The 7,166-nt window shown below is 44.9% G+C and overlaps 1 long non-coding RNA gene across 2 annotated transcripts in view; it reads left to right on the plus strand.

Annotated features, from left to right (window-relative positions):
* Positions 1–4,321, plus strand: part of LOC117802328 — a 7,150-nt gene extending 2,829 nt beyond the window's left edge. The window contains exons 3-6 of one of the 2 annotated variants that reach the window (XR_004625474.1): positions 2,574–2,720; positions 2,802–2,936; positions 3,362–3,536; positions 4,198–4,321. This is a non-coding gene — a long non-coding RNA (uncharacterized LOC117802328). The remainder of the gene's footprint in view (positions 1–2,573; positions 2,721–2,801; positions 2,937–3,361; positions 3,537–4,197) is intronic. The other variant, XR_004625475.1, reaches the window with a different exon arrangement.
* The last annotated feature ends 2,845 nt before the right edge of the window (positions 4,322–7,166 follow it).

Consider the following 7,166-nt stretch of genomic DNA (forward strand, 5'->3'; position numbering starts at 1 on the left):
CCCAACCCCCATCCCGGCGCCCCAGCTCCCCCACCCCCAAGAGTTTACTCATTCCAAGCCCTCACTCCTCACCGGCACAAAAATCTAAGTCCACATGCCTAGAACCAAAAATTAACTTTCCCCTGGACTCTGATCCTAAGGGAAGCTTTCAGACTTCACTCTGATAGGGACCGCAAGGGCTGGAGATTGTGCCTACCATTCATCTGTCCCGGAGTTAGCTCTTCTAGATAAGAAGGCTCAGGGAAAATGTGTCTTTGGACCAGCGGGGAAAGATACAAATGTAACATGTGATGTTTCAAGAGGACACATGGCTTTGGGAAAGATCACAGACTGTTCTAACCCAGAGACATTTCCTTCCAACAGAAATTGTTTGGAGGCCAGAGGAAAAGAGGCTTTATTTGAAAGGTTAGGCAGAGAATGGGGTGTGTGTGTGTGGGGGGTGTGTCTGGGGAGGGAGGTTCTGGTAGCATTTTTGTTTAGAAATTTCTTGAGTCCAAATACCCTAGTATAGTTAGTTCTTCACTACCTGGAAATTAGTGATCATAAAACATGCCCCCAGCTCAGTTCTTTAATTGCCCTGTCCTGAGTTGTCATCGACAGGGAAAGGAAGGGCAGGAACAGCCTCTCTGACCTCAACCTCAAAGGTTAGGAAGTACCCCCCCCCAAGCATTCCCTTTCATTAAGGATGATAAACTGTCTTATCGTCCTTCAGGGAGAATGGGAAAGATATTTGAATCTGTACCAGGTCCGGAATAATCAGTTTTCTGAGTTTACCAATCACTGTGTGAAACAGGATTTCCTGTGTCAAAGAATGAGCCCCAATCCTGATACCAGGGAGTATATTTAATAGATTATAAACCATTCTGTCTTTGCAACTCAGGAGAGCTAACTTGCTCGAGGCACTAGCATTGGACCAAAAACATGCTAAAATCCTGGCACATGTCAGTGTGTTGGGTCATGCATTCAATAGATCTAATGATTACCCAAGAAATCTCATGGAATTCCAAGAAGAACTCAAGAGCCCAGACCTGGGAGATGCAGGCATGATAAGAAATAATAGATTGGGGCAGAACAGCCGCATGGCGGCTCCTCAGATCGCCCGTGCGGTGCTGAGGAGGATTGCGTGCTGGAGCTCAGCTCCAGGACTGGCCCACGTCTGCGATCCTCCTGTCAGCCAGGCCGCCTGCTCCCCGTACCCAGCTGGTGAGAGGCTCCCACACGGGCTCAGCCTCCTTAGCCCACAGCAGCACAAAGGGATGCCCTGGATGCTTGCACGTCTGAGCAAGTAGGATTCTCCCGGAGCCTTGGTCTCCTGCTCTGTAAAATAGGAATCCTTGCTAATCCAAGCGTGATCCCCAGGCCTGCAGCAAGGCTTCACCTGGGAAGCTAGCTGGAAATGCAGACTTCCAGTCTCCACCCCAACCTACTGCATTTGAACAGGATCCCCAGGTGACTCCTGTGCACCTTACAGTCTGAGATGCTCTGGCCTAGCCTCAGGATCTCGAAGGTCCTCTTTCCAGTTCTGAAATTGTCCCATCTCCTTGAGTGGTTTCCAGGGCAGTTTTTCTTCGCTGAGAAATAGTTTCTTTTCTTTCTTATGCCTCCATTCTTGGCACTTACTATCTCCCCTGCCAAAGAACAGGTTTCAGCAGGCATAGGATTTGCATGGGGAGCTCGTTTAAAATGCAGATTCCTGGGGGCCTGGGTGGCTCAGTCGGTTAAGGTTAAGCGTCTACCTTACCCTCGGCTCAGGTCATGATCCCAGGGTCCTGGGATCGAGCCCCGCATCGGGCTCCCAGCTCAGGCCGGAGCCTTCTTCTCCCTCTCCCGATCCCCCTGCTTGTGCTCTCCCGCTCTGTCAAATAAATTAATTAATTAATTTTAAAAATAATAAAATGCAGATTCCTGAGCCCCATCCAGAAACACCAACTAGGACTCGGTGGGGCCAGAGAATCTGCATTTCAACCAGTTTCCTCCAGGTGGTTCTGCAGATTATGGTTCCCAGATTACATGCATTTCTTCGACTTTTAATTATGAAACGCTTCAAACATAACAGACAAAATAGTAATAATGAGCAATCATGTTTCAAAACTCAGCTTCAACAACGATCAATTCAAGGTCAATTTTGTTTCGCTCAGATTTTATTTTTGAAAAATGTTTGCATCTAGACCTTTCCAGTCTTTGGAGTTCCCCTGACCTCTCTGCCCATAGTCCTTTTTTTTTTTTTTTTAAAGTAATCTCTCTGCCCAACGTGGGACTCAAACTCATGACCCCGAGATGGAGACTCACACGTTCTGCTGGCTGAGCCAGCCATGTGCCCCCGCCCCCAATAGTCTTTTAAAGCTCAGCTTGCTCTCCTTGAGGACAGGAGTTGTGTCGTATTGTCTTGAACTCCCTAACGCCCACCACTGTGCCTGGCCCATGTAGGGACTCAGAAAATGTACGCAGTAATACGTTAAAAAGAACTTTAAAGTAAAATATATCACCATCTACCTGGATGGTTTAAGATGGAGGTGAATGGGATTACCTGATCCCCCACTTTTTCAATTATTTGCCTGTGATGCCTTTTTCAGTTCGAGAAATTAGGGCCTCAGAATGCATCTTACCAAAGTGAAAGAACTGGCGGGAAGTTTCCAGAAGTCCTTGTTGACGTCCCTTTCCTTCTGGTTTCAACATTTCGTGAACGATTTTGTGTTTGTGTGTGTGCAGTAAGAGGAAAGGTAGGAAAATAGTTCTGGGGAACGAGGATATCATCTCATGGCCTGTTTTCCTCTTTAACCTGGTAATAAATCTCTTTCAAGCTCCTGAGGTATTCAGAATATCCTGTCCATGGCAAGGTCTTCCCACAGTCGTGAAAGGCATTCAAGTTTCCTAGGTGGACAGAGCAATGAGATCCCAAACGCACCGTCCTGCCCTTTCCGACCATTTTGTTCACGGTGAGGCTAAACGCGGGAACTCTCCGGTGGGTGTACTAAATAATAGGACAGGGGGTGCGGGAAGAGGCAGGACCCAACTGAGAAAAGCTCGGCAGTTCCAGAACTCAGCACAACAATCAAGGGATAAAGCGGTAATTAGGCCTGATTATCATGCAAGGCAGCCCCGGTTAAATTGGAATGTAGCCGGAGAGACGAAAGGCTGGATGGAGAGTTTGCTATGCTGGAGACATGGTTTGATGTCTGCAGGGAAGGTTGTGTTTCATTCAGCCCTCCAACCAACCAAAAAAATGGTGCAGGAGCAATATGAACCCTTCTAAAATGCTGCAGACGGGAAGCTGGAGTGGAGAGCAAGGGGCTGCGTCCGAGTTCCCCTCGTGAGTGTGTGTGTGTGTGTGTGTGTATACTTAATATGCCTCTCTTCTCAGATTTACAGCTCCAGCCTCTTGGATATGTCAGAAGACAGGAAAAGAGAAAAGGAGCACACGGTCCAACTATTAACTCACCGTCCTGGGCTTGGCGCATTCTTATGACCAGGGAGAAGGTGTCGAAGCTCAGGGCAGCCTTTTTACCTGCTGTGGGGAGAAAGCAGAGGGAACGGAGGTAAATGACTGTGTGTGTCCTGGAGAGGCCCTGAACTCTGCTGACAGATGTAGATGGAGTTATCTGAGGCTGCCAGCTACCAGAGCTGCACCAGCTGATGTAGGAAGAAGAAAATGAGCCAAGAAAGTAGGTTAATCTCCCAGAGAAACACAAAATAAGTAGCAAGTACCATTTTTACACCTTTCGTTCTTTAATTGCTTCCAACCCCGAGCTGTGAAGCCCGAGGAATTCCTTTTGTGTCCTTACCTTACCTTGTAGGGGTATCCCCGATCTAATACGGTGTTTTTGTACCTGGGCTCATTGCTGAGCTAGGTGCATTCCCCAAAGCAACCCACAGCTTTCATTTCCAGGAAAGGGATTTTCAGTACAACTTGGTATTGGGAGTGATCAGCTTTTTACTGGAGTTTTACTAACTCAACTGACAGGAAAACAATAGTTTTGTAGTAAGATGTCATCCTGTTATTGTTTTACTCATTCACGGATGTTCACCGGAGGAAGTGGGATGTGCAATCCTGATTTTGCATGAAGGCAGTCCATGAAAATATAAAAATCCAACATGGGAGACTGAATGCAGTTTCTTTTTCTCTGAGATTTCCAAAATAAGACCCTCTCACCGCTGTGATCTACCATCCAGACAACGCAGTTCGTTTCTTTTCAAAAGGGATGAAGTAAGTTGCTGATCACGTTATCTTGAAGGAACCAAAAGAGCGTGGATTCCATATCCAACACTCTGCTTCTTCGGTTTATCTCAATTCTTTCCTCTGCTGTTGCAAGAGACAATCCACAGAATCAGCTGTTTTTGCTGTGATTTCTTCTGTACCCCAGTTTACTCTTTATAAAATAATGACGTGTATTTACCATCAGGAAGGAGACCACGGAATCCCCACGGGTACTGACCTATGGCTGCTATCACTACTGACATTGCTACAGTACTTCAGAAATTATGTGAGTGAGGGATGATGCTTTGATGTAACAGGCTGTTCCTTTTGTCCGCCCCCCCCCAAACAGTGTCACTTGATTTAGCAGAAACTCTACTGCATCCCTTCTAGAAAATTCCCTGAAATTACTCTTGTGGTGTGCAGCATAAATTTAGGATAAATAAATTGCACAAGATTGAAAATACCCTTTCAGCTATCTTATTTCGTATAATAAATGAAAATGAATTGTGGAGTTTTGTTTTTACTCAGCATAAAAAAAAAGAGAGGGGAGACAGGGAGGAAGAAAGAGTCTTACCAGCTGTGTGTTTTTTTAAAATAAGAAAATAGCATTCCCCAGAATTTCCAGTAAAACCCTTAAGATTTAGGCAGTTCATCCCTAAAGTATGTGTGGGATGCTGGGAGCTCCCTGGCTTTTCCAGGCAACCCCCCCCCAAAAAAAAACACCCCACGAAAAAACAAAAGCAGATGGGCTGCATCTGAACGAATCAAACTCCCCAGGGGCCAGAGCTCTCTGCTCTAAATGCTAATAGAGTGAGTAATCAGAAACCTACATTTGGTAAATTATTTATCTTATCTCTGGAACTCAGCAAAGCATCGAAGACAGCAACTTCTGTAGAAAGATGTTGTTGGTCAAGAACCCCAGCTGGAATTTGTACTTTTACTAGAAAAGGGAAAAGTTCAGAGACCAGTGTGGCTCATGAAGCAATACTTTCCTTTTTTTTTTTTTTTTTAATGACCAAAGGCAAAGCCAAGGAAAACTGACATCACAGTTCTGTGGAACAGGTCTGGTTCATGTTTTGTCTAATGGGCCTTACGTTCCATCTGTATTAGGGTAATGGCAAAGCAAACCAATAGATATTAAGGATCCCTGAAGAGTGGGGAGTAGGTTCCCGCACTCCCCATCTCCGCCGTTTCCTTGCAAAGAGTAACTAGCCCTGGCTCTGAAACTTGAGCTTCCTGCATCAGAATCACCTAGAGGGCTTTAAAACTCAGATTGCCAGGCCTCGCCCTCAGAATTTCAGATTCTGTAGGCTTGCTGGGGTGGGGCGTGATAATTTGCATTTCTGCATTTTTGAACAAATCTCCAGGTGCTGCTATTGCTGGCTCAGGCACCATATTTTGAGAAGCTCTGGCCTGGGGTGGGTGGAGGGGGCTGTCTTTCTGCAATCTGGCTTGGTTCCCTTAGAATCTAAGCATCCTTCGTCAAATGAAATATGTAGATTTGCAAGTTTAAGGGCTCTGATTGGGATTTGGACAGTGGAATTAGCCCTAGTAACGAATCTTAGCCCTTTCATTTATCTTACAAAATATATTAACTTGATAAATCAATTCCATCCATGATGAACATCATATTGATAGCATAGACACTTGCTTTGTGTCCTCCATAGTCCCAAGCACTTTGGGGTTCAGTAGGACTGAATAAAAAAGAAAAGGCTTCGTGTGAATAAATATGGTTGTATAATTCACATTCATATTTATAAACACACTAAAAGTTTTGTTTTGTCTCTGTATACAACTTCGATGGTTCATCCACATGGTGAACTCAATTCTGATGGATGGAAGTGCACAGTCACAGGAACTCAAAACAATTCCTTTGCCTTTGCTTCTTTCCTTCACACAACAAAAATACTTGGAGCACATATTGTAGGTATGGCTAACAGACAACAAAAATATAACACAGGGTATTGAATCTAAGGGGAGGTGAGACCAAATGATACAAACCACATGGGTTAAAGTAATCCCCACCAAGTATGATAGCCAGGTAATGCGTTCACAGAAGGAGGCCCTTGAGTTGGGTCTGTTCAAAATCCTTCTGTGGCTTTCGGTCACCATTCAGATAAAATTCACGCTCGACAGAATGGAACCCACAGCTGTGTATGATCACCTATGGTTACCTGTTCAATGAGAGTTCTTTCTACTCCTTTGGCATCCCAGGGGCCATACTCAGCAGCAAAGTACAAGTCTGTGCCAATGCGGTTCAGAAGAGCATGTGACCCTTGTTCTCGTGGACCCTGGTCGTGAGTTTGAGCCTCATGTTGGGTGTAGAGATTACTTAAATAAATCAATAAACAAAAACTTTTTTATGAGTTAACTAAAAAGGTCCTTTTTTTGGTTAAATTTTTTTTACAGTTTGTGATATGTAAATTTCAGATGTAACTGCAATTGACAATTGCTCCTCTTCTAAGCACCCTCCCACTTTCTCATTGGGGGCAGACTAATGAGCTCTTCAAGCTCCTCAGAAGGAGTGTTTTAGGGACAACTGCAAATGACTGCCTCATGATCCTTTGAACTTCGCTTCAAGGAGCAGTTGGTTGTGCACACAATGAGTTTCACCATCCTTACTTTGTGTGCTTTTTGTGACAGCACAGACCCAACTGAAAAATAACCATTTTTCTTTAACCTCGCAGCGATGCAAACTTTACCTCTATTTTAGGCTTCTAAAATTTTGGACCCTACTCACAACTGATACGGTGGGTTTTTTTTCTCTCATGCAAATTCATGACTTGGGGTGTTTACACAGGCTGTTCCTTCTTGCTGAAATTTGAATTTCCCTATCCTGTCCTTTGACTGTTGGATTCCTCTCTTCCTATTTATGTTTCATAACCCACATCAGGTGCTACCCCCTCTCCGAAGCCTTGCTCGACTCTGGAGATAAGGTTTAGGGGGTGTCATAACTTGCCTTGCAGACTAT

This window comes from Ailuropoda melanoleuca, chromosome 5 (genome assembly GCF_002007445.2).
Source record: "Ailuropoda melanoleuca isolate Jingjing chromosome 5, ASM200744v2, whole genome shotgun sequence".
In the NCBI taxonomy this organism is placed as follows: Eukaryota; Metazoa; Chordata; class Mammalia; order Carnivora; family Ursidae; genus Ailuropoda; species Ailuropoda melanoleuca.